The sequence below is a fragment of the Macaca fascicularis genome, chromosome 12 (genome assembly GCF_037993035.2).
Source record: "Macaca fascicularis isolate 582-1 chromosome 12, T2T-MFA8v1.1".
Classification (NCBI taxonomy): Eukaryota; Metazoa; Chordata; class Mammalia; order Primates; family Cercopithecidae; genus Macaca; species Macaca fascicularis.
In genome coordinates, this window is record NC_088386.1 from 79952686 (window position 1) to 79976306 (window position 23621).

Sequence of the window (23621 nt, forward strand, 5' to 3'; positions counted from 1 at the left end):
ATGAGTTCACATTTGAATATCTCCTTTCCAGTTTATAAGAAATAGCCTAAGAAATGAAGAAATATGGAAGACGTATCATCTGGAAGCTAGGGTAAATCATTTTCTAAATGCCAGAAACTATAAAGAATGTTTGATATATACAGGGTAGATGAGGCTCTAGACAGACTGACAAATTGTCTTCCTGTAACAGTATGGCTTAATGGAAAAGCAATGGAGATGGTGAACCACTGGGGATTAGGTAAAATGGGGCAAGGACTGTCAAGTGGATTGGTAAATTTGATTAAAGTTCTTTTGGTCCAGTGGTTTTTAACATGGTGTTCCAGTGTGAAGGCATTATTGATTGAAAGGTGCTATTGACAATTACTGGATTAGTGCCAGAAATGCTTGAAATCTGGCAATGCTCTCAACAGTTCTACATAACAACGATCTGCTCCGTATCTTGCATCTCTCAAAATTTGAACGATGTATTGATTACTCATGTAGGTAAAAACAAGTTTATTAATAACTGTGTCGAGAATCTTTATGTTTCACATAAATACAAAATATTTCTGTACATATTTAATACTCAATGAATTTTACAGTAAGGTAATTACTATGTACGTAGAATTTTAAAAAGACTTTTTTTTTTTTTTTTTTTAACAAGGCATAGAATGAGTCATTCCTCATTTTGGGACATTGTTTTCTTGTATTTTTTTAATAGGTTATCACACAAAATTGTTTCTGTCTACAGTTGTGCTCATGACATTTACTATGATTTTCTACGTTCAGGCACAAGCATTTTGCTCTTTCAGTATTTCCACTTGTATAGTCATCTCCAAGTTTTTATGTATAAAAATATTTTTATTATAAACTCTTCTACATTTTATTATGCCTTCATATTATACTTAGGGCATTATATTTTTTTAAATGTATGTAGCCATAATTCTGAATTTCATTTCAGGTTAGTTAAGGGAATGAATAAAATATTTGATTAAATAGGGATCAATGGGTCTGACTGGGTTATAAGCCACTGTGGTCTCCTCACTATTCTGAGGAATTTAGTCATCAATGTTGGCAAAACTCCTAGGAGCCCACAGGAGGCTAAGAACAGAATGATTACTTGGTAGTTCCAACAACATATAAAGCTGTAGATCAAAGGTCACTGGCTCAAATCAATATAGAGGCCAAGAACAACAGCAAGGTGTGACTTGGGCAAGTAGAAAACATTGGAAATGCTGCCTTATAACATGAGGAAGTTCCTCATCTCTAGTTGATTGCTGATCTGAAGTGTAATAATTTATTTTAGTGAGCACATACCACCAAGATACCATTTCAAGGAAGTAGTGCCTATCTCTGTAGATGTACTTCAGCAATTAGCTTCTTCAATAATTGCATCCACTTAAAAAATATATTCATTTTTCATTGTTTTGAGATGGGGTCTCACTCTGTCACCCAGGCTGGAGTGCAGTGGCACAATTTTAGCTCACTGCAGCCTCCGCCTCCCGAGTTCAAGAAATTCTCCCACCTCAACCTCCATCACGCTGGGCTAATTTTTTACATTTTTAATAGAAATGGGAGGGATTTCACCATGTTGGCCAGGTTGATCTGGAACTCCTGACCTCAGGCGATCCGCCCTCCTAGGCCTCCCAAAGTGCTAGGATTACAGGTGTGAGCCACCGTGCCTGGCCAGGATTGCTTCCATTGTAAACAACAGCCTCCTCCAGTGTAGTCTGATCCAGCCACCACAGAACCAATGCTAGTTTGAGGCAGAATATAAATATGGACACTGTGTTGGACTATTTTAACTCTAGAGTGTCTCCTGGGGTCAGCTCCAACTGTCATTGGGGTTGCCTCCCTCTGACCAACTTGTCTAGACCCCGCCCTTCCACAGGTATTGATCCTAAGGACACTCCCTAATTAACCTTCTGCCCATTTAGCTCAATCTCAGAGTCAGCTTCCCAGAGTTCCCTGAGAACCAAGTACAGAACATTCATTGTTAAAATCTCATAATGATTTTCAAGATAAAATGGCAATGTGAATTCTTATGCAAACTCTTCTGACCTTTTAACTATTGCCAGCTAATTTAAATCCTTTCCCCATCAACACATTGTAAGCTCATTTAGCTCACAGTTAGGGAGATTATAATTCAGGATTTTCTCAAGACAATTTTCTCAGAATAAGCACTAATAGAACCCCTTTCATTGTTGAATATGTCCAGTTTAGACAATTAATGAATTTTATGATTACCCATCTCTTAGACCATCAGTTTGCTCCTTCTGCTTGAGAAAAAAAGATTCCTGAGGCAGCACATTTCTGCCAGGCTCAATTAGGCCAAATTTGTTCAATCAAGAATGGGCCACTGATTGTCACAAGGCATCTAGAGTATATTTGTTCTTACACTGTGGTTGGCAGTCTGGTGACATTGGATGAAAAGTAAAAGCCATTTCGGTGTCAGAAATGGCAGTCCACCAAACAAAGTCTGGCACGATGTTTTGACAAAAACCATTTTCTCAGAAAGAGAAAAATTCATATTTCCCTGCTGGGTTTATTTATGTTCTTGGCCTCTTCACCAGTCTACTTAGACAACTATAAATCCTTTAACTAAGCTGGTAAAAAATCTTCCACTTTGATATGGTAGATAAAGTGTCTAATTTTCTTTAAGTGTCTAGGAAACAGAAAAATGACCATATAGTAAATCTCAAAAAATATAAATAAATGCAAACAGCAAAAATCAAGGAAAAAATATCACTGACAGTATAAATGTCAATATTACAGACATTTTAATAAAACTATAAACAAATACAAACACGTTACTTGGTTATTAGCTAATTAATTAGTTGATTAATATAATCTGAAAAAATTAATAATTAATTCTGGTATCAGAGAACAAGTAAAACCGCACTGACTTAGTGCCTGGAAAATAAGAGTGTTGAGAATATTCCCTATCAAAAGGTGTAGAATGCAGCCATAGTAGAAATCAAAACCAAATCCATAACATTGGGAGCATTTATTTAATTTTTTAAGAAATAAAAATAAATGAAAGAGTTTAGAAAAAAAGAAAAAAAACAAAGAAAATAATAAGGCATTTATTTTAAAGTATAAAATTTATTTGTAAGGCAAAGGGTTGCTTTTTTGAATAAATAAAAATGAAAATGATTAGTTAATACCCTGAATGGGAGCAGTACGTATGTATGTGCATGTATTTGTGTGTGTGTGTGTGTGTGTGTGTGTGTAAATATATATATGTAGACATATATACAATGGGAAAATGAAGTTAATCTAACTTTACTGAAGCAGGTTGAAGGACGTGACTCATCAGATGTGCTAATTACACTGTGGGAGCTACTGAGGTGCTTATAAAGATTTATGATGAACAGAACATGAGAGTAAACTTGATGTAAAATTATGAAACACAGGATATCAGAGTAAGCTTAATGTAACGACTTGACACAAATTTAATATCTGCTTTCTATTTACTAAAATTAGGATGATGTATGAGAACTTGTATAGCTTTTTTTAATGTATAGCTTTCCTATATACTAGAAATTCCCTATACTTTTTAAGCTGCTTGCTGCCTGCCTGCTTGCATTCAGCATATTTTTTGTGCAAATTAACTAAATTCTATGAAATACTATACTATATATAATATATACTATACTATATATAAAATACTATAGTATATATATTTAGGACAAATTTGGCTTTGTAAGTAATTTGACTCAATATATTTCTTAGAGTTACCCTTTAAAAATTTTTTATCAGTTAAGTAAATTTTAGTAGTTTGTTCTAAATAAAAGTATCTATTTGAAAACCCTTTTATTAGAAAATTATATGTATCTGCCTCGATATTCAGTAATAACACTATCAAGGATAGTCTCCCTCTCTCTCTCATGGGGAGAATTAAACCAAGACAAAAAGAAACATGTCAATTCATGAATATGGAATTACCTAATTTGGAAATCACTATTAGCTAACTAAGTTAGTAAGTATCTAATAAATGTTTGCATTACTAGGAAAAAAATAATATGATTCATATCTGTGAGTAAGAGCTAACACAGACTGAGTAACAAATGTGTGCCAGACACCAGGAAGACCATTAAATATATTTTCTCTCTTAATTCTCAAAACAAACAACTGTATTTCACTGGGACTTTTTACAGACAAGGAGACTAAGATTTAGAGAGGTAAATCCATTTGTCCACAGTCACATGGAAAGTAATTTATTTGACAAAGTAATAATGGGGTAAGTTTGAATGGAGTAGGAGGCAGAAATTACATTTTTTAATTATACAAATTTTTTAGCATCTTAAGTATAGCATTTTTAGTATATTTTAAATCAAGTTTATAAATTGCATGTGTGTGTGTGTGTGTGGGTGTGCATCTGGATTTTGGAATGTTTACATACACATTATGACATATCTTGGGGAAGGGACCCAACCAAGTCTAAAAATAAAATTCATTTATTGCTCGTATACAACTTAAACATACAGTCTGAAGGTAATTTTATATATACCTTAAATAATTTTTTGAATGAAACAAACTTCATGTACATTGAACTATCATAAAATAAAGGTGTCATGGGATACTACTCAGCCATATAAAAGAACAAAGTAGAGTCTTGCAGCAAGTTGGATGGAGCTGGAGGGCATTATCCTAAGTGAAGTAACTCAGGAAGAGAAAACCAAATACCATATGTTCTCACTTTTAAGTGGGAGCTAAGCTATGTGTATGCAAAGACATTCAGAGCGATATTAATGATATAATGAAATGGAGACTAAGAAGGAGGCCAATGAATAAAAAAAAAAAAAAACAACTCTACATATTGAGTACAATGTACACTACTCAGGTGGCAAGTGCACTAAATATCAGACTTCTCCACTATATAACTCATCCATGTAGCCAAAACCACTTGTACCCCAAAAACTATTGGAATTAAGCAAAAATTCTTTTAAAAGAAAGTTTGTCACTGTTTCAGCCACCCATGGGGACAATCTGGTTGTTTGGCATCACCATCATTCTTGGCTCTTAATTTATATGCCACCAACAGGCAATCTTTTTTTTTACATTTATTCATACATAAGTACGTAACAGTAAAAAAGAAATATAGTTAATACAGTGAAAACGTGTTCAGGGTAACTAAAGTAGTAGCATCACCAGAATACTTGTGTCTGTTGTTAAAACAACTGCAAGAACAAACAACAGCAGGCTTTCATTCACCACCTACAACGTTGTGTATTGATTTAAAAGTTGCTGTATGCTGTATTTTTCTTTTAGGTGAGAAGAAACATCAGAAGCAGTGGGGAGACCAGGAAGTTGGTCCTCTGGGGATAAGGAGGAATTCTACTAGACATCTTTTAAAGATGTTTCCTCTGGTCTTCTGCCTCATTAAACATATGTTTTGTCTTAGAAGCCTCTCTTTGATTTTATATACTGACATAATATCTTTTTCTGTTATGAATGCACACTGCTCTAGTTTTTAAATAAGCCCATCACACTTTTTGACCATGTCATATATAGGCACTTTTTCTTCAGTGTTAACAACATGATCTCTATTCTTAATATTATCAAGATTGCCTTAATTTACAACCCTTTTGGCTATTTCACCATCGGTCAATGAATGAACAACTGTAGCCTCAATATAAATGTATAAAACTTCTTTGATATCTACTTCCTCAAGCTTACTGATGAATTCTGAAGGTATATTTTTTGCATATGTAAGAAAGTCAGTCATTTTTTTCTCACTTGAGGTCTGTTGTCACCCAGTCCAGCTTTCCTGAAGTGAGCATGAACCACTAGTAGAAGATGTTTGTGAAATCAATCAGAAAGCTGTTTCTGGTGATCCATGACTTTTGTATCATAATAATGGGCCTTGATAAGAAATTATCTCATTTAAAGCAGCAAAAATGCCAAATTTTGCCTATTTCAGCAACTTTACACTTAAGCTTGCCTGCTGCATTAGCACATCCCAGCATAGTTACTCTATCCTTAGCATCCTTAATTCCTGTAGGAGCTGCCTTATCAGCTGTGGTCAGTGTCTTTATGGAGCAGTAACATCAGAACAATGTTTTATGAGCATTAAAGACTCGTTCTGGTGTCAAATTTTCATCTGCAATGATCTGTGTAAACTCCTCAATGAATTTATCTGCTGCTTTGTGATCAGCAGATGCTTTATCAGTAGAAATCATTAAAAATTTAATGCCATGTCTTTTCTTAAATTTTTGCAACTAGTGTGTTGAATATTCATAGTTCCCTCAATTTACAGTTCATCGTGATGGATCTTGGCTTATTTTATGATTACTATTACTGACATGTGTTCACTGCAACACTTAAAGATTCGCTCTTCCAAAATATAATCAACATCTTTATTTTTAGCTTTATGCAATGTTTTCTTATTTTTCATTAACATTCGTTTATCACTTTCAGCATATAACTCAACAGTTTATCCTGTTTCTTTAGGTATATAGCGGTAATTCCAACACCATACTCTTCTGTAAGACATTTCACACTTACACTGCTGTCTTTCTCCAACAGGTTGATTTTCTATGCCATAGATAAACATAAATGCTTATTATTTTTGGTATCACTGTTACTGATAGGGGATATCTGCAGACTTTTTTGACATTTTCAACAATATCTTTATACCATACAGCAGAGACTACGCAAACAATCACAATGAGTAATTCACATAGGTTTTGGTTCCATGTAGGGTACTGTGGGGATCCTGCCACTGGTGCATTTGGCCCTGACCACATGCTTTTCTTCTTCTTTTCTTTCTTTTTTTTAAAACAAAACAAAACAAAACAAAAACCGTTAGTGTGTGTGCTTCTCTGGGGGAATCCGGGCATGCAATGGAAAAAGATATCACAGCTTATGTGGGCTGGGAGGGTCTTTTTCTCTTGGGGACTCTAAAAAACTGAGTTGTATTGCTACATTTTGACTGTACCTGTCACACAAGGTCAGGTGTGGAATTTTCCACTTGTGCATCATTTTAGAACTCAAAAAGTTTTGGAATTTAGAGCATTTCATGCTTTAGATTTTTGGATTATAGATGCTCATCTGTATATAAAATAAGTAGGAGCTACATGTACTGATATGAAAACCTTTTTATGATCTGCCATTAAATGAAAGAGTAAGCATATGTAAATTGTGATACACCTTATGTAAAGAAAGTATTTTTTGAAAAAAGATTATTTACTAAAATGTAAAAACATTTATAAAATATTAAAATGCTTATATATCTCATTTAATAATTTCATAAAACTGTATAATTAGATTATTTAGTAATAATCATTCTTATTAAGTGGTAAAATTTTATGTAGTTGATTTTATTTTCTGCTATTTTTAATTGTATTTTATAATTTTCTTTCACAAGTATTAACACTGTTAATGCAATAGAAGTCTTTAATAGGCCGGGTGTAATGGCTCACACCTGTAATCCCAGCACTTTGGGAGGCTGAGGTGGGCAGATCACGAGGTCAGGAGATCCAGATAATCCTGGCTAACCCGGTGAAACCCCGTCTCTACTAAAAATACAAAAAATTAGCCGGGTGTGGTGGCATGCACCTGTAGTCCCAGCTACTCAGGAGACTGAGGCTGGAGGATCCCTTAAACCCAGAAGGCAGAGGTTGCAGTGAGCCAAGATCCTGCCACTGCACTCCAGCCTGGGTGGTAGAGCAAGACTCTGTCTCAAAAAAAAAAAAAAAATTTTGATAAGACGTTTGAAATTTACTCTCTCAGTTATTTTGAAATATCAAAACATCACATTGTACTTCATAAATGATCAATTATGATTTGTCAATCAAAAACAATCTTAATAAAATTTAAAATCTCTATTTGCTAAAAACTAATTGTTTTATGTAAAGCATAAAATTTATCAATATTTCTTCCAAATGTTCTTTTTGAAACTATGTATACTGTTTGGGAAACTGCATTTATTGTACAGAGTTCATTGGAATTATAACTAGGTGCCAGCTCTGGATAATTTTTATTTTGGCATTGAAAGAAAATTGGCTCAAATCCTATTCCATATATGGTTGGGAACCCTGCACCCTTTAAAATGCCTGCTAGAGATTTTAGGGGACTTTTGTTACACCTAGTCACTTCTGAGCTACATTTGCAGCTTATTCTACCTTTAAGAATGTTCAAATTTCTTGCTTCCTATAATAATTTCCTTATTTGCAACACAAATGTGAGAGAAATATAGCCCCATTTTACTTAGTTACCCTAGGCATCAAGATAACAACAACTGTAATTCATCCAATCCTAGCATAGAATGCAAAATTAAATTTAGACATGTTTGTATCTTGTTTCTATTATTTCACCCGTCTTTGATTCCTTGTCAGAGAACTTTCATTTGTCACATCTTCTACCCTGATTCAAGCATCTTGTTATATTATTGAGTACCTTCAACTTCCTTTAATCTCCTCTCTTCCTGTTTGTACATACCCAACCTTTAAATTTTTATTTTTTTTCAGAGAAAGTTATTCTTTGATTTGTTTGAACTCTAACCTAAGAAAAATCTTTCCACAGTTAAAACGATCCATAAAAACATTTTGTCGGTTGGTTTGCTTCCTTTCCATGGGGAATTATGAGGTCAACTTTACATTTTTCTTCTCACAGTGTATGTATTATAACAGCCTAATAAATAAATAGCTATATCTAAAAAATTGATCACATTTCTGTCCCATGACATTGATATTACATGGTCATTCTATATCCTCAGTGCTACAGTTTTAAAGTTCTCTATTTATCTTTTTAGTTAATCACACTTCGCCTCAGGAAGGCTGTTCCTATCAGGCTTGTTACCACTGGCAAGCCAGGGTCTCTAAAAGCATTTTAGTTTACAGATGTGCTAAGTGAGTTGGACTATAGGCTTTCTACGAATATTTTCAATTTATGTAACATAGGTATGTCTTTAGATGCATCCATTAAAGAAGATAAAAAGGAAAACAATGTACCTAACTAGTACATTTACTTTATTTCCTAATACAAATTCATGATTTGAAATATGAATCCCCAAGTCCATAAAAAAGCTGTGCTAATTATATTTTAAGAAGTATTCATTATCTTATTTCCTCTTTGGATTTTAATAAAAACAAGCTTTTAATTTTCAGTAACATCATTATAAGACATTTTTATTTGTAGAAGTAACAATATTTCAAAAATAATTATTTTCTTGCACCAAATCTTGTGAATATAAATCCAATCTACAGCTCTAAATTGGGATCTCTCCAGGGATGTTTTGAATGGTGGTGTCATTTTGCTAAGCTCTATGTCTCAGAGAAATTTTAGAGAAAAGCTACAGCTTTTTCCTAACAAAAGTAAGGTAGAAGAATAAACAAAAACTAAAGATAATCATTTAGTATGGTTAAGAAAAAGACTATGGAATTTTTATGAAATTAAATTAAGACTTTAAAAACCAGACAGGAAACTATATGCTTCCAGTATTTGCTTTTGTTCACATATCAACATTTGTCTAAAAGGAAATGAAAAAAGAAAATAAATCGAGAGGAGAATGAAAACAAACAAGTCAATGTATTGAGAAAATTGCATTAAAATGGTAAAAGATGGAAGGAGAGAAAAGGAAAAATAAAGGAAAAACAAAAAATATATTTTATCATATTTTTTCCTACTTAATCTTTTTATATACCTATCTAATTTCAAGAGTTTAAATTCCTCTTCTCTCCAATATCATGTTTTAGGTACTCAAATTTGAATTCACTCTACCTTTTTGAAAGAGAATTTCCGTTGTATCTCTCTAAACTGTATTGCTTAAATAGGCTATAAATTTCACTTCCAATCTCTTACACACATAGTTTTCTTGCCATGACATAGTCTCATCCTTTGTCTCTTTTGAAGGAAATTTTTCTCCAATAGAATTTACTTCTAATTTATAATAAAGATGCTGACTTCATTGTTTGTGTTTTACTGACGTCAGCTTTCAATTCCCACCACTCCCTCTTCCTCTTCTGCCCCATATTTGAGCAAGCTGAAAAGAAAGCACAGGTACTCCCTCTGTGGAAGCCAGAAGTTCAAAGCAATTAAGCCCTAGCCCATGTGTGGGAGCCTTCGCCCCAACCTTTCCCTAATCACAAAAAATCCAAGCCAGGCAACTTTCCATACTCTCTCAAGCCATTTTTGGACCTGCTTGCTGCTTGCCCTGCTCTCCTGAGAAAGTCTCATTATGAGAGTAATAAACTGTTTCCTTAACCTCTTGGTGTGTATGTGGCATCATCAGTCTTGACATCCAAGCAAAACTTTGGGGGATGGGTCTACCCTATTTCTTCGTGGAGATCACAAAATGTCTACATTATTTGGATAAATCTGTCTACATTATTTGGATAAGTCTGTCCTCACTCCTCCTTTAGGGTGAAACAAGTAAAGAGACATCTTATTTGGTAATTTTTCCAGGTGCATAGCCATAGAAGAGGATCTTGTTCTATATTCAGGAACACAGGAAACAAGATGAAATTGTTCACTCCATGCAATCCCCTCCATTTTGTTTTCTTAACCACTGGGCATAACCGTAAGTGAATGGCTCCCCAGCATGGTAGCTATTCTTTAAGCCATTCCCATATTCTTTAGGGAAGTGGAGTATCTGTTTAGCATAGTTATTTTACTCTCATTTTCTAATGCAACATGTATCCTTCTCATAGCAATGTTTAGTTGCTTATTTTTTGACTCCAGAAAGACCTGAAATGGTTTAGACAGATACACTAGTTACAGAAACCCAAGGCCATACTGTTCCCTAGCTCCAAATTACACATTTTTATGTTTTCATCTTAATTATTTTTCCCAGGAACAGGGTTAATTATAACTCACTGAAGATTATATAATGATTCAAATGACCTTATAAAATCAATCTTAATAATGCAATGTCAAAACTATTATGCCACTTATTTGATCATTATAAAAATTTTCCTGTTATCGAAACCCTAATAAGAATTTAAAGTAAAATAAGCAAAGTTCTTTAAAAAATTAAAAATCAATGAAGTTGTCCCAGTTTTATATTGGAGACAGCATCTCAGCAATATCGCACCAAAACCAAAAGTGAAGTTCTCTTTTCTTCTTATGTTAATTTCAGGCCCCAAAACACAAATGCAAGAACAACAACAAAAATATTTAAGAGAAAACTGGAGGTTAGAATTATGACAAGCCAACATGTCATGTGGATAAAGCAGTTCTACAAGACTAAGAGCCCAGTACTCATCCCCCAGGGTAACATTATGTCAGTGTGTCATGCCATTGCTTTGACAGGGTAACCCAAGGGAAGTTGAGCAATGTCTGTGTCTTAGGTAATGTCTTGGTTCAGTGAGCTCAGAGGACCTATGCCCTACATGCTCATCTGAACACTAAATCTTTAGAATAAACGAATTTGTTTTTATTATAAACCTAATTATTGATAAAACATTAGATTAAAATAAGCCCCTTACCAAGGTGCTTCCATTTTCCCTAGAGTCATACTGATGCAGCTTTATAGATACTAGTACCATCTTAACCCTGCTCAGGCGATGAGTTTAAGACATTAAAGCCTTGAAAATATTTAGCAAGCACCAGTCTGTTTAATTGATTGTTATGTTATTAAGAAATTCTTCATGCAACTTTGTGCTTTCTCCAAAAGAAAATTCTACCTTTTCACGGTGTAAGAAAATGAACAGTTTGACCAATTTGAATTTCTTTTCAGGGTCCTTTCATAGCCTTACTCATAAACTTTGTTCTTCCTGTAATTTCCAGAAGTCAGCAAACTACATAGAGTTAAGATAATTAATTTGGCTATTTCAGTCATTCTTACTGCTTAGGTCATCAACACTACTAGTTTTAAGAGTCAGTGTCTTTTTCTAATCTTTCTTCTCTGAAGTGGAATATGATTCCAGTGTTTTTCTAAACCTTTTGGGTTGGTACATGACCCATAGTTAGCTTGGGTTATACAAATACCAATTTAACTATGGCAGTCTTTCTTGTAACATCCTTATTTTATTTCTGGTCAGGAAGTACATAATATATTAATAGTTCTTTTCCTTGTCTTATTTTCTTAGCATTTAGTGAGTCAGTGCCTAGACACTAGTATTTCAAGTGTTTCCAATTTTAACAGAGACCCTTTTCCCCCACTATTACATGACAACCATGGCCATGAATAGATACTAACTGTATCTATGAGAACAGAATGTGATGTTGCAAGTCAACATGTATTTTATTGTGCAATTATAACAGTAGTTAACTTACATTTTACTAAGAAAAAGCAGTTTACTACTATCCTCTCAAAACAAAATTAGACTTCTTATTTTAAAATGCCAGTGATGAAGAGTATCAGTTTTTGAATTGAATTCTTCCTTCTATTTTGATATTATAATTGATTTGATTTCGCTAACTTAGCCAGTAAAGTTTATATCTTGCAATAAATCTTTCAAAGTTCTACTAGAGCTAAATTGGTTAAGAAAAAATAAAAAAATTCTGCCTCTAACACAGGCTAATTTGACTTGCTGGATGTTTGTGACAGCAAAGTTCAAAATCTTGCCAAGATTAAGACCTTGGAAAAAACCAAAGAGTTCCAAAGATATACTGATCTCCCCAGGCCTTTGGAATAGCTTACTGTTACTTATACTTCATTCAAAGAATGACCATGAAAAATGGCCTCTTTACTAATTTTACTTCTAAGTAATTTTATCATAGTTTCTCAGGCTCCCAGACTTTAGTCACTTGCTCAATATTTTCAGATAATTCAAATATTCTACTTCTAAAGTCTAGAACATACCATGTTTAAAAGCTAAATATTACATACCTGTAGTTTCAGCTACTAGAGAGGCTGATGTAGGAGGATCCCTTGAGCTCAGGAGTTTGAATCTAGCCTGAGAAACATAGCAAGTTTCCATCTTTTAATAATAATAATAACAGAAACAAATATTAAAGTGATCCTGTCCACTTAAAAATCAGTGTTAATTTTAATAATTTATTTTAAGTGATACTCAAGTTATTTGACAGTAAAATAAGGTAGAATTATTCTACCAGTAGGCTTAATGTTTTAGATAGAAGATTTTAAGAAGCATATGTCAAGAATTTTAATTTTTGTATTACATAGTTTGATTTGCATAGGGAAGTTTGACCTCAGTCAATCAATGAATCTATCAGTTCCCACTGATTCGAAATTTACCAAGTTAAGCCTACTATCATTGTTATGAAATCATGCCAGTGTGGTCACAAGCAATTAATTAGCTACAGTTATGAGCACTCTTAGTAACGTTAATAAACTTACTTCTACATGTATAGGTCTAATGCATTTATAGATGACATCATATAGTGGTTTTCTGGAGCAATGTATGTCTTTAAATTAGCATTATCTATAACAAATAATAATTTTAAGAAATATTTTTGGAAGGGCTATTATAGACTTTAGTAAGTAATGTATATTCTTTATTTCTTTATGTGTATGAGTTTTATATAAGTTTACAATTTCCCAGACTCAGATTTATGATATACTATCAAAATATTTCCAGGGATATAGAAAATTTATACTTTAGAAAGAAATAAAAAGATGTCATTTTGCAAGTTCGGCATGTGATCCAGTAGCTAAGAGACTCAAGGCTTCAAGAGGAATTAGTTAAAATTAAATTAATTGAAGGTTTTATTTTAATGAGTACTCTGAGAAGACTGTTGTAGTTGTAAAATTCAGTGCTTTTCAAACTGAGAAATGTCTTCAGGCAAAGGGTTTTCATGTTTACTGGTTAAACTATAAGCAAATCATAGGAAATGAAATACCTTTTTTTCTATTACCTGCCACCAAATAAAAAACTTTCTTCAATATGCTTTCAAAATTAATGTCTTTTTTTAACTTGTGCATTTACAGTTGTACTAATGGTATTGAAAATGTATAGTTTTTGTAAGCCTAATTTAATTTAAAATTCAGAATCGTTTCTTTGAAAAGCTAATAACGTATACAGATATTGATGTGCCATTGCAATTCTACGAGAATACTAAGGACCAGATGCAAGTCTCTAACAAAAACTTAGAAAAGCATAGACACACAATAGTTAATGAAACAACAATTATGAATTGTAATCTTAAACAAAAATAAAAACATAATCATTATATGTAAACCCTGGAATATCTTTAATAAATTTAATATTTAAATATTTTTTGAAATTAAAAAAAACTTTCAGATATATTGATTATATTTTACACACACACACACACAAACATATAAAATTTCACTCAGAAAGTTATGAGGGAATTTGTTATCAATAATCTAGGAAGTCCTTCAGTACTACAGAGAACATTTACTATTAGACAACTAAATATCATCATTTCCATTTGGTATTTTAGTGTATACAAAAATGAAGACATTTAATTTGTCACAGCGTTAATTTGAACAGAATTTCTTAAGGATAAGACCAGACTCACCTTTTCTAAAAAGACTAGGCAAACAGTTTTACCCGTGAAAAGTTAATATACTAAGTTAGCAAACGTTTTTGATTCTAGCTCAGCATGCTACTTTACATTATCCTGGATGAAAAGCATAATCCTCCCTTTATGGTAATGTGTTAGGATTTGAAGATGATGGAGCATAAAGGAGGAAGATGCAAAGTCTAGGTAACTACCAAAGTTTGAGCACTGAATATTTGCATACAAACATATACCCGTGTATGTATACATATGTGCATATGGAAATGCATATGTTTATTATGTATGTGTATATAGTTATTAATTTTGGTGTTTTTTGCCTTTTATAGTCTTTTGTTTGATACCAAGAATGCATATTTTTAATCACAAGGGGTGTCACACACTGTATTTCTCAATATTATCTTTAGCACTTACTTTGTCTTTTTGCACATAGTAATTGTTTGACCAAACTTTGCTGAAAAAGTGACATTAACCTGTGAGAAAACTTATTATATGAGGGCTGAGGCAGTGCGTGATATTTATCAGCACGCTGTCTTATCCCAGACTAGATTTGGTAGATTTTTAAAGAAATTGCATTTTGTACTTCCAAGTTGCAGATACGTCCTTTTTTCATTAAAGATTATTTTTAATTTTGAATATTTTATAAAAGGGTTAATATTTTGTGAGTTTGAAAGAGAGAGATGTGAAATAAAAAGCCATTGAGCTGGGTGCAGTGGCTCAAGCCTGTAATCTCAGCACTTTGGAAGGCTGAGGCAGGTGGATCATTTGAGTTCAGGAGTTCGAGAGCAGCCTGACCAACATGATGAAACTCCATCTCTACTAAATACTAAATACAAAAAAAAAAAAAAAAAATTAGCCAGACGTGGTGGCATATGCCTGTAATCCTAGCTACTCAGGAGGCTGAAGCAGGAAAACCACTTGAAGCCAGGAGGCGGAGGTTTCAATGAGCCTAGATTGCACCATTGCATTCCAGTCTGGGCAACAGAATGAAACTCCATCTCAAAAAAAAAAAGAAAGAAAAGAAAAGAAAAAGCCATTTATTGTGACACATTTTACTTACCTGTTATAATCATTTTGTAATTGAGCAATTTTATCAAAATTAAATATCAAATTTTTATGTATGACAAATGATATCATAAACTAAAAAGACAAATGATAAACCAGGACACAATATTTGGCAAGTAAAGGGCAAAAGGTTAAAATTTCTTATATATGAAGAAAACATAACATATAACTTTAAGAAACACACAGGTAATTCACAGAAAATGAAAAGGAGTACTCATTCATTCATCCAATTAACCAGAAATTCTCAAATACTTTCTCTGTAATGGATAGTATTCTAGATGCTGTGAGATCAGTGACTTGAATTAAAAAAAAAAAAAAGGAAGCTTTTAGATTTATAGAATACTTATAGTCTAGCGGGGAAAGGTTGGAAAGCAGACAGTAAATAAACAAACAATTGAATGTATTGTGATTTCGATGTTAAGTGTCTTGAAATAAAATTAAGTAGGCTGATAGGGATACAGAAGGTAAAGTTGGAGAATGTTGTTATTTTATAGAGAGGGATCATATAAAGCCCAATTTATAATAAGGTGATATTAATCCAAGAACTGAAACAGGAAGGGAATGAAACATATGGGTGTTCTTCAGAAAGCCTAAGGGATAATATGTGGAAAGGTCCCAAGGTATGATCATGATTGTCCAATGTGAGGAGGAGCCTGATCATGGGGAGTGAAATTGTGGGTGATGTCACAGAGCTATCTGGGCTCAGATCTTGTAGTCTTTTTTACACCACTGAAAGGCTTTGGTGTTGACCTTAAGGAGGTGAAAAGCCATTGGAGGGTTTTGAACAGTTGGCATCCAGTTGGCATTAAAGACATAAAGTTACTTGAATAACCCGAAAATGAGGGTATAGCAAAGAGGTCTGAGGTCTGGGGCACTCCAACTTTTAGAAGTCAGAGAGTGAAGTTCCTACCAAGGGAGACTAAGAAAGAGAAGGAATGATGTGAGAGAAACAGCAAAAGACACAAATATGCCAAAATACAACCAAGAAAAGTGCTTCAGAGAGGAAATAGTTGAAATGTTCCCAAATATTTTGATGGTTCAACTAAGAAGTCTGCAAACAGAGAATGTAATGTGGCAAGGTAGAAGTGGGTGACTTTCCCAAGAACCGTCTGAATGGAGTGTGAAAATAAGACCCTTAAAAGGAGGTGGTACATGTGTAGAGGTTGAAGATGATGTACAAGAGGAATCAGAATGGCTGAATAGTGGTTTGGGGGCAGTGTGGTTTGTTCTAAAGGGAAGCAGAGGAATGAGGAGATAGTGAAGGGAAATGTGGCTTCAAAGGAAGGATCTTCTTAAGAAAGAAACAATCACTGCTGTTTGTATGTAAATGTTTCCATAGCTCCAATAATTATCAAAGAGAAAGAGAAAAAAATGTTGATACAAGAGATAGAGGAGACAATTGTTGGATCAATATTCTTAAGAGGGCATTAAGGGATGGGAGCCAATGTACAAGTAGAAGTTGGCTTTATGTAATAACAAAGGCAGTTCATCCACAGTGTATGCTTAGGGGTCTTTACAGAGAAAAAAAAAAAATTGGCTCATTCAAAATACAACCAGTTAAGGAGGGTTTCTTTATATGGGTGAGAATATAGGAAAATGATTTTTTTTTTAATACCTAAGCTGTTACCAATCCTGAAGCCAAAGTGACAAAAAGAAGGGGAAGACAGGGAATGCTGTCAAGACAGCTGCCTAACGGAGAGGTGATCTATCCATCAATAGATAGATCATAGTGAAGACACAAGTGGCTTATATTGCTGCTTTATAAGCTAATGCCTTTGCTCTATATAGTTTTCTCAACCTTGTCTATGCATTAGAATCACCAGGTATGGGGGGGTGGAAACCCTAAAATCATTGACTCCTTAGATACTGCAATAAGAGATTCTGATTTAAGTTATCTGGGTCTGGCCTGGACATAGAATATGTATTTCCAAACGTTCACAATGTTTAGTTTGTAAACATTTAAAAATGTTTTGACCTGGAATTATCTGTAGTATTTAATTCAAAATGCAAATCCTATATTAACTAATTGGTATGGTTTGATTTAATGTTTGTAAACTATGGGAAAATATGTGTGATATATATGTATATCTGTATCACATTTATATGTGATATATAGGTTTATATGGATGGAATGGTGAGAAATAGTAAAAGCAAAGAGTCTTGGATTTCATCCTATTTTTTAGTCACTAAAATTAATGTAATATTTTGTAGGCTGAAGGAAAATCTTTAATAGTGTATAAATTAGGTATATCAGATTAATTTAGAAAGGAAATGAAATGATTGACCTATAAAACCATTATTGTTTGCTGTCTTTTTTTGACTTTTTTTTTGGAAAATATGAAATAGCTCATTCAATAGCTATCAGTCTGTTCAGTAGTGTAACAAATCATTTCATAATCTCTGACCTTTCTTACTTTACCTTAAGGGCAATTATTTATTTATTTATTTTATTATACTTTAAGTTCTAGGATACGTGTGCAGAATGTGCAGGTTTGTTATATAGGTATACATGTGCCATGGTGGTTTGCTGCACCCATCAACCCATCATCTACATTAGGTATTTCTCCTAATGCTATCCGTCCCGTATCTCCTCCCCACCTTCCCCGCGCCATCCCCACCGACAGGCCCCACTGTGTGATGTTCCCCTCCCTGTGTCTGTGTCTTCTCATTGTTCAACTCCCACTTATGAGTGAGAACACGCAGTGTTTGTTTTCCTGTTCCTGTGTTATTTTGTTTTTTCTTCGCATTACTATTTATACTTTTAGCAGTATTCATTGTGCTTTTTGATTGTTTAAAATTGAGATAGGATCTCGCTGATGCCCTGGATACTGCCACAAGGGATTCACGCAGGCTGGAGTGCAGTACCACCATCACAGCTCACTGCAGCTGCAGGATCACAGTTCACTGCCCCTTCAACTTCCTGGCCTTAAGCCTTCCTTTCTGCCTCGGACTCCTGAGTAGCTTGGATTACTGGTGCTAGCCACCATGCCCAGGTAATCTTCAAAAAAAAAAAAAAATTGTAGTAGAGATGAGGTGTCACTATGTTGTCCAGGTTGGTCTAGGACTCTTGGGCTCAAGAACTCCCCTGGCTTCGGCCTCCCAAAGTGCTGGAATTATAGGCCTGAACCACTGTACCCTGCTCCTTTTGCTTGTTTTAAATAAAAATTACTTTAGCCTTGCAGCCTACATTTGATTCAGCTTCCCATTTTATTTCTACTTGGTATTTGAATCTCATTTTAAATATTGTTTTTCAAAGTACATTTCTTCAAGTTTTATTGAATTTTAATAAAATAGAAAATAGATTAATTGTATAATCTTATTCTAGTTTTAGTTATTACATATTTTTCTCTCCAATGAGTATTACTTCCCTTATTTTGTATATTGCAATTTTGTACAGCTACATTTTGTGAATGTGGATGTGTGTGCTTATATTTGTGAATGTGTTTGGTTACTCATATTTGAGTCCTATCTAATAGCTTCCTCAAAATTGTGTGAATTCACCTTGTTTCTGCTCACTATCCAACTTCTTGTTTTTATGTGTCTCTTCTGAGAACCTAACCAAAGTTCAGCTTGTGAAACATTTCTACCTCTAACTCAGCAATTACTAACCTATGAAGAATTCTACAACTATGCCGATCCCAGCATACAAAGTCCCTTTATGCCATTTCTTACTGATGACTGGTGTAGATGGCCTGTGAAGGGCCATCTTTCTGAGATGATTTTGTTTGGTCCAGTTTCCATGTCAATGTCATAGTACGTACTGATCTCCTTTTTTGCTACAGCTGATCTCTTTGATTTTTTTTTTTTTCTTATTTTAGCCATTGCCTTTGTACTAGCATTTATAAATTTAAATTTATACTTCACAAATTTAACACGTGCAAGTGCTACTAATCACCTATGGTAAAATTAAGTGGAAGTCCTGAAGGTACAGGGTGTCAGGGCTTTTTGACTGTGTTTTCTATCATTTTTAATGCTTTTCGCTATTTTGTTGCTGTATCCTTAATTTGTCTCCTTGAGTCTTCTACTGACAATGGTAATTGTAAGAATCCCACACTCATTGCTTCAAACTGAATTCAGGTCAAGATCTGCAAGATCTTTTACACTTAATTCCTATCAAGGACAAGCTCTTATCACCGAACAACTACCTACTTATTTAGCTGTTGTAAAACACCTCTTATACACAGGTGCCATTGTTTTAAACTTCTACTCATTAGTGGTATAAAACAAAATCAATGTGGTGTCTTTAATCCTTACTTCCACTCCAATCTTCACTCCTGAAAAAAATCTGGGATTCCCCAAAGGTCCTTATTGGTCCCATGTTTCAGAAATGAATAGAGGTGAATAAATTAGACCCCATTAACTTCTTCATTCTGGTTCAATGTCAATATATTTTCCATTATTTCCTTGAGGATTATTTATAATACAATTCCCTATGTTCTGAGAATTCCAAATTTGTTCAGAATTTTCTTTTGGTGGCTATTTTAATAAAACTCTGAATGTAAAAACTGACACTGTGCTTATTTTATCATATAACTTGGAAATCTGGAGTTATTGTTACAAAATTAGGTTGTTATTTTAAAATTCAAAATATGCGTTATATTTTGAGACACTATTGAGGCTTAAATCTGGGCTGTATTCTTTGTTGAACATCTGCATTAGGTTGTTTATAACTGCTTGCTCTTTTCATAATTTGATTGCATATGAATTAACAACTCTATTCAGGTCACAACCAGATGTAAATAGTTTTATTTTGATTTAATCACACATCCTAAAATTGTGAAAGTGATTTGGACTTCCTTTTCATAATAAATACAAGTTCCTCCTAATGCTGATATCAGCCAAGAAATCTTGTCTATTTTAATACAATCATGTGAGATTGACTAATGGTAGGTTAATCCTGCCACCACAATTTGAGTCACTATGCATAAGAAGCATTTTCTCATTCAGTCAATGGACCAGTACAGTTTTTATGGTTGGCAGGTGACATTCAAAGTAATGTATTTAAGGACAAGGGCCACTTCCAGCTTGCAGTTTTACCATTCCTTGTGTCCACTTTTCCATTAGTTTCCAACAGCAGGAAGAGTAAAGAGAATGTGGAATGGGCACATTTACTTCTTAAAAGGCTAGGCCCAAAAATTGAATATTGCAACAGCTCTGCTCAGATTCTACTGGTGAGAACAGCTTTCTGGAATATGAATGGTCTTCCCTGGCTACAAAGCAAAGTGAAAACCAAAGCAAAATAATAATACCTCTGTATATAAGTTATTAGATAATGGATGACAATAATAGCCTGAATTGTTTCCTTTTAGGAGGATGAAATTTAACCACATCAAAGAAACCTACAGCTCTGATACTCTCAGAAAAAATAAGACACAACACAAAGAGAGTAAAAAGAGTTATTCTGTCAATGAAGGGTCTTGACAGGATAATGTATACCTCATCAGATCTTTTCATCTTGCACTTCTTGGACACTATGATTCAAAAGGGAGATTATTCATGTCAGTAAAGAGGTATCCATAATGATAAAACACAAGTACTTCAAAGAGGAACCTGTGCTTCTCAAAAGGAAAATAGTTTGGATCCATTTACTTTTCTCCTCTACTTCACATTCTAAATGACTGAGAAAATGTCTTCTTGTTTTCCATACAGCCTGTGGGAAATCAAACTCAAATAAGTAGTAATTGAATGAACTAATCTGGAAAAGTGGTCTTCAATTTGTTTCTGTAACATCAGCTATCACAATACTGCCTTGATATTTCATACAATTCTGCAGAGTATAAAAAGCAAAAGCCTCTAAAAGTTGGTACTAGAATGTACTACACTCTCAATATAGACCACAAAATGGATCAGACATGAAGCTTAGTATTGTCTGTGTGCAGTGTGTAAATATTCCCTTGTTTTGAAAGTGCCAGTGTTGGTTAAGTAACTTCAAATATTTGCCACATGTAACTTATTTTTTTTACTTATTATTATATTTTTGTCACAGAAGAGTGAAAGGATTTATGACAGTCATTTTTTAAACTAAGTTAAGCTATAGAAATTGTTGTGAAATAAAATACATTTTAATTATATACAGTAAAGATCCTAATTTTCATTTGCAAGTATTTTCAAGATTAGAAGTAACGTTATCAATTGTTTCACTTATAGCAATATTCCTGGGGTGTCTACATTTAAGAATTCTAAGTTTTTAAAACGATTTTAAACTATTTCATTTATCTGACAATACAAACTAACTAAAGATAAATTGAGAAATTAAAATATCCCTCACCTGTGTTTTTAAAATTAGTGACAACTTTTGTATTATTCCAGATATAATTTATACCTATATAAATGTGTTTATTTTAAATGTGCTGTTTAAAAGAACTGGTTTATGCTTTCAAATGGCTGCATAATATTCTACTTTACCTAGATACCGTTTAATATTGAATCAGTTCTCTGTTGTGTGTTTTTTGCTGTTGTTATTGACAGATTTTGTAATTACAATGCAGATTGAAAACTTCTTTTAAAAAAATGTGATTTTGCTCATAGGCATACATGTCTTTAGAATAAATTCGTCATAGTACAATTGCTGAGCCAAGGGGTTATGCATTTGGAAATTTTATAAATATTAGCACATTGCTTTCTATCAACATCATCTCATAAGTATAATGATAAGTGAAAGGAACTAGAGATGAACATTTATGTAGTATTCAAAAGCAGATTAATTTATTACCCTGTCAGAAGATGGCAAGATGATGAACTTTATGAAGGTTTGAAGCGCTTAGTTTGGGGGAAGGCAGGATAGGCAGTTTCATGAGAAAGGTATGTTCCATCTCTTGATTAGGGTGAAGTTAAATGAGTTGTTTCCTCAATGATGCATCAAAGTCACCACTTGAAATTTGATTACTTTTTAATACATGCTATACTTCAAAATGTTTATTAACAGGCAAATCAAATTGTGAATTCCATTAATTTAATGGAGAATTTTTTTTTTTGGTATGCTTTGAAGCCATTTGTTTCATTGTTTGCATTTACTCAGAACAGTATGTCAACCTCTTTGACTGATATTTCTGTTGTTTCTAGCTGGTCATTTAATAGTTTATAATGTTTATATTTTCAAAGTGCATTGGGTGTAATTTATTTATAATACTGAACATATTTAAAGTTCAAAATAAGTTAAGCCTTAACATGTGTATACAGCCATGAACACATAACCATAAAGTATGTCCTAAATATATTCACCACTCACAAATGTCTCCTTGTTAACCTTTGTCATTCCACCCTGCCTTACTTCTTCCTCACAATCTCCATCTATGGCAACTACCAATCTACTTTCTGTTATCACAAATTAATGTGCATTTTCTGGAATTTTATATAAATGGAATCATATCATATGTACTTTGTTTTGTCTTGCTTTTTCAGTAAAATTATTTTGAGATTCATACATGTTGTTACATGTATCAATAGTTCATTACTTTTTATTGCTGAGGAGTATTTCATCATATGGATATGCCACAATGTGCTCACACCTTAACATAAATTTGTCAATGTAGTTTCCAGTTATGGGTTATTAAACATAACGTTTCTTGAAAACTGATCTATAAGTATTGATATGGAATGTGATTTCTTTTCTCTTGGGTAAATTCCTGGAAGAAAATTGGTTCTATCAAATGGTGTATGCATGTTTAACAGTTATAGCAAAACCATTTTCCAAAGTGGTTGTAATACTTCACATTCCTCACAGCAGCGTATGACAAATCAAATTGTTCCAAAAGTTTGCCAAGACTTGTACATTTAGATGTATCACCAATTTTGGGTTAATTTTTGTACTAATTGTGAGTCATGATTGAGGTTCACTTTTTTATATGAATACTCCTTTTTTTGCACAATACATGTTGAAAGCATCACCTTGTATTAATTGAACTGTCTTTGCATCTTATTAAAATCAGTTTCAATAAATGTGAAGTTCTATTTCTGAACTCTGTTCTCTGTTACATTAATTTATGTGAACACTTTTTCATGGAAATCACACTATTGGGGAGTGTGAGCAAGATGGCCAAACAGGAAGAGCTCCAGCCTCCAGCTCCCAACACGAGCGACACAGAAGACGGGTGATTTCTGCGTTTTCAACTGAGGTACCGGGTTCATCTCACTGGGGCGTGCCAGACAATGGGTGCTGGTCAGCTGGGGCAGCCCGACCAGCC

At 33.6% G+C, this 23621-nt stretch overlaps 1 long non-coding RNA gene across 4 annotated transcripts in view; it reads left to right on the forward strand.

Annotated features, from left to right (window-relative positions):
- Window positions 1-23367, forward strand: part of LOC102144663 (uncharacterized) — a 432084-nt gene extending 408717 nt beyond the window's left edge. For 3 of the 4 annotated variants that reach the window (XR_010579971.2, XR_012420958.1, XR_012420964.1), the window contains one exon: window positions 20748-23367. This is a non-coding gene — a long non-coding RNA (uncharacterized lncRNA). Of the gene's footprint in view, window positions 1-5253; window positions 5741-20747 lie in introns of those variants that run through there. The other variant, XR_010579970.2, reaches the window with a different exon arrangement.
- Window positions 23368-23621: the final 254 nt, after the last annotated feature.